The sequence below is a fragment of the Capsicum annuum genome, chromosome 1, assembly GCF_002878395.1.
Source record: "Capsicum annuum cultivar UCD-10X-F1 chromosome 1, UCD10Xv1.1, whole genome shotgun sequence".
Classification (NCBI taxonomy): Eukaryota; Viridiplantae; Streptophyta; class Magnoliopsida; order Solanales; family Solanaceae; genus Capsicum; species Capsicum annuum.
Window position 1 is genome coordinate 95583659 of NC_061111.1, and position 10459 is coordinate 95594117.

Sequence of the window (10459 nt, forward strand, 5' to 3'; positions counted from 1 at the left end):
GGCTATGGATAGCCGACATGAAAAGACTCCGATGCGACATGGAATTCTTCTTCTGGTTTGAAAAGACTGGAAAGATAGAAAACCAAACAGACTCCCTTAACGTTATCGTTACCAAATGGTACACTCAAAGAAACACAGTGGTAGAATCCGCAACTCCTCCTTTAGAAGGACTTAACATTTCCTACTCCAACGAAGTCATTAAGGCTTCACCTTTTAAGACTAGATCTGAACGAGGCACTATGACACCTCAATGTAAAGATCTTGATAGAATAATTGAGCAAAACAATTATACTAATCAAGTTCTTCATACCATTTCTCAGCAGATAGAAAGAAGACACCAAGAATTCTCCTCGAATTGCTTCATTTTTAGCAATCTCACTCCAGTTAGCCATTCATTGACATTATCAATATTGTCCACGCAAATTGGATCAATTACATTGTGAGCATTATAACAATGCCTCAATGTTCTATTGTATTTTATAAACATCAGTTCATTGAGGCACTTTAGGGTTAGTCTATTCCTCTTCTTGGTATGAATTTGCAAATAAATTGTGGCAAGTAAAAAGTAGGAGTTAAGACAATTGAAATACAATTTAGTTATCTCAATATACTAAATCTTTCTTCTAAGTTCTTACATGTTCAAACACGTTCCAATTCCTCTAACACCCAAATGAGCTACAAGTTAGATTTAGAATTTTGTTGGCGAACTTTAGTAACTCTTGAGTATCTAACCCTAAAGCCTGCACCATTCAACTATTAAAGTAGAAAAACTATTCAAACATTAGCAAGTATAAAGAGATAACTTAAAAGTTAAAGATATAACTTTAAAATAGGACTCATTCACCCGGTGACTCCGTTTTTTATCACAGCCATTTGTAATCCAAAAAGTCCATCAGCACTCTTGTAAGTACAAATCTAATCCACTATTGTATTTTGCATGTCTTCAGCGGCAACCAACTTACTAACCGATCATGAAATCCCTCACTTTCTTATCTAGTAAATCATTCTCACAGTGTTATCATAAAAGAGTGATTGGGGTCAAAATATTTCCAGTTGTATGCAAAGGTTGATGGAGTCGATCCAGTCACCTTCTATAATGATTTCGGAAGCCTTAACACGTTTCAAATAGCATGCTTAGCCTTATCCATTGCTTCATAAAGGTAGCCGATAGATGGTTTTTACTCACCATCCACCAAACGAAGAGTTTTAATCAAGGGATTACCAACTTTAAGAGCATGAACAATATACATTATGCGTGCAACTTCTTTTCTACTACTACTATTGCAAATTTACTATTGTTCTATTCTTCTGGAAAGGACAAGCTTCTCAAATTGGCCTTTTGCGTGTGCATACCGTGCAAGACCAAGAAAGCAATAGAAAACTGGTCTTGTGGGGTTTCACCAAGTTTCTTTGTTTAGTGAATCTCCTCACCAAATTCAATAACAAAGGCCTTTGAACAATGTAAGAATGTACCTTAAAAAGCCTTGGTGAAAACACATGTGAAGGGTTTCCTTTAAAAATGTCCCCAACAAAAATTTACTCAATGGGTCGCACATGAACTCCAATATATGTGCAGGAACACTCCCTTCAACATATCACCAGCTTTAACATTCTTAGTTGCATTACCTGTAACAACTTGAACAATAATTTCTGCTTCAATCTTCTCTATAATGTTTTGAAACAATAACATTTTGATGGAATTAAGTAGATGAGTCACTCACATCAATGAATTCAAGAAACAAGCTTCCTTTTGGAGAATTCACCAAATTTTTCCAGTTCTTGCCAACATCCGAACTTGTTTCACTCTACCTGATGATCCTACAATTTTTTCTCGTCCACCTCATTAGTTAGATAGCTGACACTAACTTCATGATAAGTGGAAGACTTCATTCCTGGACCACATTGGCCTACGGCCTCAATAAAGGCTCCAAAAGTGCTGATACAACTGACACAATTGAAGGGGAGCACTGCATCATACACTGAATGCAAAAAGGCTGCAACTGCATTTTCCTTCCCTAAATTATTTACCATTTTCCCTAAATTATATCCTAGCTTCTCTAGTTAATTCGATTTTCGTTCTCACTTTTGACGAACTCTATTTAAGGACAAAAGCTTATCCAAACCCTATTCTTCTGTATTATTTCCATGATCAGATGCATATGTAGTTACACTGCTTAGGGTTTTTATCATGGTTCAATTTGAGCATAATCAAAATTAATATCTTTGAAAACGTAAGTCAATTTGGATAATTTGAGCATAATCAAGAAGATACATGCTAAAAACAAATGGACTTCATTGAGAATCTCAAAATAATGACAAATCAAAACAAGCTAGCTAATCGCTTCCCCAATGACAACCAAATTATTAACTTCTCATTAATTGCATAAATTGATTGGAGGCTTCGGTTTCGGGGAGAGGAATGAAGGAGGAATCTCTCTTTTCGATTTTGCTAGAACTTTTGGGTTGGTGGTAGTGAATTCGAACTTTCCGAAGAAGGAAGAGCATCTTATTACCTTTCGTAGTTCGGTGCGTCTTGCCAAGACCCAGATAGACTTTTTGCTCCTTAGGAAGGGAGATAGAGCGTTATGTAAAGACTATAAGGTCATTCCCAGTGGGAACCTGGCGACCTAACATAAGCTTCTGGTGATGAACTTGAAACTCAAGAAGGGTAGAAAGAAAGGGGAGTTGGGGGGGCCGACCCAGAATTACGTGGGTTAGCTTGACTTTGGCCAATGCCCTAGGGGAGAAGTTGACGACTGTGGAGGCTTGGGAGAGTAGAGGGGATGTGGTCCGTATGTGGGAGTTGACTGCCAGTTCCATCAGGGATACAGTTCGAGAGGTATTGGGTGTCTTGAGAGACCATTCTGGCAAACACCGAGGGACGAGTGGTGGAATAAAGAAGTAAAAAGGAAGGTAGAGACCCAAGAAGGTGGCTTATGCTAAGTTGGTTGATAACAAGGATGAAGAGGAGAAGCGGGTGAATAGGGAGGAGTAAAAGTTATCCAGGAAAAAGGCTAAGTTGGCAGTTACAATGGCTAAAACAACAACTTTCAAGAGCTTATATACGGCACTAGAGGAGAAAGACAGAGAAAGGAAGTTGTATAGGCTTGCTAAGGCTAGGGAGCGGAGCACCTACGAACTTAACCAAGTGACATGCATCAAGGGGGAGGATGGCAAAGTATTGATGGAGGACGGCCTTATTAGGAAGAGGTGGCAATCATATTTCTATAAAATCTTGAATGACCGGCGGGTGGGGGGCAAAGGCTTTGAGCTGGGGGACTTGAAGCACTCAAACAAGTGTCGAGGCTACAGTTATTGTAGGCGTATAATGGTTGAGGGGGTTAAGGGTGCTATTCGTAGGATGCGTAGGGGTAGGGCGATTGGCCAGACGAGATTTCAGTGAATTTTTGAAGAGCACTGGCGAGGCAGGTATGGAGTGGCTGACCAAGTTATTTAACATCATTTTTAGGATCGCGAAGATGCCCGAATCTTGGAGATGAAGTACCATGATCCCTTTATACAAAAATAAGAGTCACATTCAGAGTTGCAACTACTACAGGGATATCAAGTTGTTAAGTCACACTATGAAGGTGTGGGAAAAGGTGGTAGAGTTGAGGTTGAGGAGTATCGTGACTATTTTTGAGAACTAGTTTGGTTTCATGCATGCTCGTTTGACTACTGAGGTCATTTATCTCGTGAGGATAGGTGAGCAGTATAGGGAGAAGAAGGATTTGCGTATGGTGTTTATCGGTCTTAAGAAGACCTACGACAGAGTCCCCAGAGAGTATCTATGGAGATGTTTGGAAGTTAGAGGTATTCCCGTAGCGTACACTAGGTCGATCCACGACACATACGAAGGGATCCCAACCCATGACTTATAACCCAAGAGAGGCGTTATTTTCCTCTTTATCTTTCAGTCGATTAACACAACAATACTCTTTCTCTTCCCATATTCAAGAACAACATTAGGGTTCTCTCATCAAGTCATCTCTCAAGTCTCAAGTTCAAGTCCTCTATACAATTCAAGCAATTCCAGGTATGTAGGATTTTGAACAAGGTTAATCTTTCATCCTTATGCCCGAAAAGCATGATCTTTAAGTGAATTTACATGTTTTACATTAGGGTTCATCCCCAAATTCTCATATATTGAAGCATAACATTATCTTGTGATTTAAAAGGCTAGAGAGCATAAGAGTTGTACCTATTCATGTTTTGAACTACAAGGTTGATATTTTCGTTTGAATTTCATTATTTTAATATGGAATTGTTATCGAATTTTGTAATCATTCAGTGCCGGTGGGTTATGAATACCCAATACCTATGTGTTTACTTATTGATTCAAACTTTTTAAGTTCCAAGTCAGTCAGACCATGATTTTATTACTATATTCAGTCTACCTAGTCTAGGTTTAGCACTTGTCAGTACAGTACCATGTCATGTTAAACCAGGAATAACACCAGTGCCATTCAGTTGGGAGTACGATTTAGCACTGAGAGGGAAGTGTGGGTTCAGCACATCCTGCTTCCCAGAAACTACGTGCCACTGTAAGATTAGGGGCCTCGCCATAGAACGTTTCTCCTTCCGCAACGTGGGCTCAGTTTAGTGATCACTCCAGTTCAGGTTCTACTCCGATGGCAAGGATGGTCGGATGTTGGACTACATGGTAGCTCCCGTGGTTTATGTCGGTTACATGATAGCTCCACAGTTTCAGTCTGTCTCAATCTATCTCAGTTCAGATTTGCTTGACCAAGTAATCAGATTTCAATATTTATTCAAGTTCAGATTTGCTTGACCAAGTAGTCAGATTTCAATATTTATTCAGTCAATTATACAGATTATTTCAGTTATTCAGATCATGTCAGTGTATACGATACTTGGTCTTGCATTCTCAGTTTTACATGTTTTTGCATCCATGTTCAGATTTTACATGTACTTCAGTAGTCCTTGCCTCACGTACCAGTACATTAAAAGTACTGACCGCATATTTTTCTCTGTGCTATGTTGTCTTATAACATAGGTTCGGACGCACAGTTCACTGAGCATCCTTAAACGGATTAGCATCCTTCCAGCAGCAACAGTGGTGAGTCCTCATCCATCGAGGATGATATTTTATTCAGTCATTTACAGTGGTTACTTTTATGTCAGTCAGTCATAGTTGGGGGCCTGTCCTATCAACTCCTTACGTTAGAGGCTTTAAGACGTTCAGACTGGATGTTCGGATAGTCAGTTATCTTTTAGATACTATCCGTTGTTTTGTTTTTTAGACATATTAGCTATATTCAGATCAGTACTCCATTTTGAAACCGCATCTCTTCATTTTATCTTCTGCACATGTTATTTCAGTATTACATTATTCAGTGCTCACAGCAGGTGCCATATCATGGGTTGGCTTGGGGTTACTTGTGGCCTCAAGCACCGTGTCACGACTAGGGGGTAGCCTCGGGTCGTGTCACAAACTTGATATCAGAGCCTAAGATTTTAGAGTGTCCTAGGGAGTCTAAAAGTCGTGTTGAGTAGAGTTTTATGCATGGGTGTGAAGCGCACCACACTTATGGGCAAGAGGCTACGAGACGTTTTAGAAAAGTTTCCCTTTTTTCAGTGTTCATGTCGGTCGAAAGAGCATGAGCTCTATTGAATTCCTTCTTTTCTAGCTCATCTTTTATTTAGTTTACGAACAATGTCTCCCAGAAGGAACAACGGAAAAAGAAACGAATATCAGTCCGTATCGCCTGTTCAAGAAGATCCCCTGAACGACCATGTCTCTCACGCTAAGTTCAAGGCCGTTTTCATGGCCTTAGCCCATTCTATAGCTGCTCAAAACAACCAGCAGGTTATTGCTCCAGCCAATCCAGTGGTGAATACAGCTGCAGCTAGAATTCGGGACTTCACTCAGATGAATCCCCCTTTGTTTTCTGGATCTAAGTTTAAGGAGGACCCGCAGGAGTTTTTGGATGTTGTACTGAATGGGTATCACTCCTAGTGAGAGTGCAGACTTAGTTGCGCACCAGTTGCAGAGAGTAGCTCACACCTAGTTCAAGCAATGGAAGGAAGACAGGGGTGTTGATGCAGGACCTATTGAGTGGCAAGAGAGTGCCACAACCTTCTTAGACAGGTTCTTCCACTAGAGTTTAGGGAAGCCAAAGTTCAAGAGTTTATTAACTTGGAACAGGGTAGCATGAGTGTAAGGGAGTACTCGCTAGAGTTTACTCGTTGGCGAGGTATGCTCCAGCTATGGTGGCTAACGCTAGATCCAGGATGAGTAAATTTGTATCTGGTGTATCAAATAGCATGGACAAGGAGTGTAGGACCACCATGTTGATTAAGGAGATGGACCTTTCTAGGCTTATGGTTCTTGCTCGACATATCGAGAAGGGGAAGCTCAAGGAGAAGGAAAGAGAGAATAAGAGGGCAAGGACAAGTAGTTTCAACTTCTCACGGTCGAAGTCTGAAGGCGGCAACCGCTCTCAGTTCCGCCACAAATTCTCAACTCCAACTCCATCTTCAGCCAGTGCGCCAGTGCCTAAGTTCAGTCAGGACACTTCTCCAATTCCGATACCAGAGGCATCAGTTTCCACAGAGAACACTTTTGAGAAATCTAGAAATGCAAGAACTGGAACAGAACTAAGGGCTCGTTTGAGGTCAAAAAACGTTGTGGATACGCTATCAGACCAAACAAAGGAATCCTTTTTTAGAAGGCTTGTGAGTGGGGTAGCAAGTTGGACATATCCCTTTACAAATCGCCGATAATAACCCGTCAAGCCCAAAAATCCACGAACTTCTTTAAGAGAGGAAGGTAGCGGCCATGATGCAATAGACTGAATTTTCTCGGGGTCAACTTGCAAGCCGCTGAAAGAAATAATATGACCCAAGTATGTAATAGAAGTCTGTCCAAATTGGCATTTAGACTATTTAACCACCAAAGAATTCCTCTTGAGCAACTCAAAAACATTCTGCAAGTGAGCAAGATGATCCTGCCAGGACTGACTGTAAACTAATATGTCATCGAAGAAAACAAGGACAAACCGGCGAAGGAAGGGCTTGAATATGGAGTTCATTGTAGCTTGAAAGGTGGATGGGGTATTTGAGAGGCCGAAGGGCATGACAAGGAACTCAAAATGACCATCATGAGTTCGGAAGGCTGTCTTTTCTATATCATCCTGATGGACACGGATTTGATGGTATCCAGCTAATAAGTCCAACTTGGAGAAGAAACTGGCATTATAGAGTTCATCAAATAATTCATCAACCGTGGGAATGGGAAAACGATATTTAACCGTGATGGAGTTCAATGCCCTATAGTTGATGCAAAAGCGCCATGTGCCATCTTTTTTTCTCACCAAAAGGACGGGTGAGGAATAAGGGCTAGAGCTGTGTCGAATCACACCTGAGTGAAGCATCTCGGAGACCATGTGTTCAATCTCTCCCTTCTGAAAATGGGGATACCTGTAGGGCCACACATTAATCGGAGAAGAGCCAGGAAGCAGCAGGATGAGATGATCTTGCGGTCTCAATAGTGGCAGGGAATTTGGGGCCAAAAATTCCTCATTATAGGAGGATAATATGACTTGAAGATCAGGAGGATGGTCTTGTTCAATAGATGTGTCCGGAGAGAGTAGCTCGAGCTGGTACATATAAGCAATGGAGTCCGTCACAGCGAAGCAACGAAGAGCTGAAGGTTGAACCTGCTCTAGTGAGTTTGGAGGATTTCCGAACCAAGTAATATGTTTTCCTTTACTCTAGTACTCAAATAGGAGTTTGGAATAATCTGAAACAGTCCGACCAAGAGTTGCGATCCACGCCACACCCAATACTACATTTGCACCATTAAAATCCAGAACAAAAAAAGTTGTACAAAAGGAATGTCCCTGAATAGTGATCGAAAGATTACGAATCACGCCCAAACAAGGCAACCAATTACCATTACCCACAACAACAGAGAATTCAGGTGAGGACTCGACAGTAAGTTTGAGAGCCTTAGCAACACGAGGATATATAAAGTTATCGGTGCTACCCCCATTAAGTAGAATTTGAGCCGACAGGCCTTTAATATGACCTGTAAAATGGAGATCAGTGGGATGAGAACTGCCTGTAAGGGCTTGGGAACTGATGGCGAGGAAGGACAGTTCCTCAGTGGGGGTGGTGAAATTAGATTCCAAGGGAGGTGATTCAATATCTGGCGGGGGAGGTACCTCCACTGGATCCTCGTCAGTGACGAGCAGCAAAAGTTGTGGAGATATGGAATATCGATGACCCTTTTGATATTTTTCATCACAGTTGAAGCACAAATTGAGATCTCGTTTGCGTTGTAATTCCATCGGAGAAAGTTTCTTAAATGGAACACTGCCAATACCAGGAAGTGAAGCTGCCTAAGCAGAGGAAGAAGAGGGTGAAAAGGATGGGATTGATTTGTGTTGCGATGATTGGAAAGTTGGATAAGAGAGAGAAATATTTTTAGTGAGAGAAGTGGGCCGGGTTGGTGTTTTAACTTGGGCCAATAATTTTTGCTCCTGCAACATGGCCAAGCTAATAGCCTCGTGAATATCTTTGGGCTTAAATGATAAAACATCACTTTTAATCTCAGTAGGTAGCCCAGAAATAAAAAGATGCTGCAACATCTCTGGAGAAGCATCAGTAGTGCGATTAGCAAACTGCTCAAATCAAGAAAGATACTCAGCAACAGTCGAAGTCATCTGCAATTTCCCCAAAAGCCCCTCCGGTGCTTCATGGATTTTGAACCAAAACGAGTTACCAAAGCTTTGGTGAAATGTTCCCAGCCAATCAGTTGATAGTTCTTATACATCCATTGATACCAGTCTCTAGCCATGCCCTCAAGATAGAAGGAGACAAGGTTCAAACGATGTTCATCATGGACATTATAAGCATCAAAGTATTGGTTGGCTTGGAAAATCCGACTTTCAGCAAACCGGCCATCAAAACGGGCTAAATCTATGGGTGCTGGTTTATCTCTCCAAAAAGGGCCACAAGGGTTAGGGCTTGTGGCTGGTGTGGTGGATTCAACTGTGGAGCTGGGGGAGAAAGATGTTGATAGAAGAAATTTTGTGGTGGTGGTATGGAAGAAGAACTAGGGTTAGAGGTTGTTGGGCTTTTTGTAGAGAGCTGGGTGTGCTGATTCTGGGTCTGGAGGGTGGAAATTTGGGAGATAATTTCTTGAAGTGTGGAGTTAATGGAATCAAAAGTTTTACTGTGAGAAACAACAGTTTCTTGCAGCTTCTTGAAGGCTTCGTCCATTGTACACAAACGTGTGTTAGGAGCACCATCACCCATTGGTAGAGGAGGTTCAATGAAAGCACCAAATGGAATGATTCAAAATTGTATTCACTGGGAGAAATTACAACGTAGCAATTCTCAACTAAGGGAAAACAAGGCAAAAGATAGATAAAAAAGAGAAAATAGAAAAGAGAGATTCCAGATTGCTAAAAGTTTAGCTAAGAAAATAAGATGCAAGTTCTTCCATGCCCCCTCTAAAGCTCTTGTGATGTTTATATAGCAGGATATTCATTTGGATGTTTTTTGGCAGGCTGGTGCAATATGTGCAGTAGTATTTGACAGTGGTCCTCTGTTGGCCTTTGGGACCACATTCTCAACCAGGTATTTTGGGGACTGTTTGTCCCTATTGCTGCGCCTCAGTGTACTCGAGTGGTCCTGCGGGTTTGTTACAGGCAATCATAAAGATTGCTTATTTATCCTCATCAAAAAAAAGGATTGCCTATTTATCCTTCATCTTTTGATAAAAATAAAACAATGGGCGTAGGCCCATATTTTGTTGAAATGATATCTATTAAAAATTTTAATAATTTCATTAAGTTTGGAATATCCCGTTGATAGGAAGGAAGCCCAGGATGCAAAATCTGATATAGCAGCCATTAATTGCAAATATGTATTAAGCATTTGTGATTTAATGGAATAGTCAACATTGCTTACGAAGTTGTTCACAATTTGACAAATAGAAGAGCCAAAAGTTCCAGCAACTAACAATAACAATCAAGACAATGGTATCAATGTATGTGAATTTTGCTAAAGAGTTTTAAACCTTTTTTGCCCTTAAAATAAATTTTACAAATAAAGATGAAAAGATAAGTCACTCCAGCAATCCAATCGAACAACCGAACTTTGAACACCAAGAAATACAAAATGCAGAGGAGAGCAAGGCCGTAAAAGTCGTAGAAAAGATATGTAATTAAGAGTGCAGTTTGAGCTATCTCGGTTAGGCTCATCAATAGACACGATACAGCTACAAAGTAAATAATAAGAAAAGAAGAAAGATGAAGTAGCATCTATTGGTCTGTAGATTTAGGAGAAAAGGTGTTTGACAACAAGATAAATTATGTTAGGTATTCTTATTCTTTTGTACTTTTTAATTTGGTAGTTGATTATTGCCTCTCAAACATACTCTCTCTCTTACCTGGAAACTATGAAAAATATTTAACTCAAAAATAAA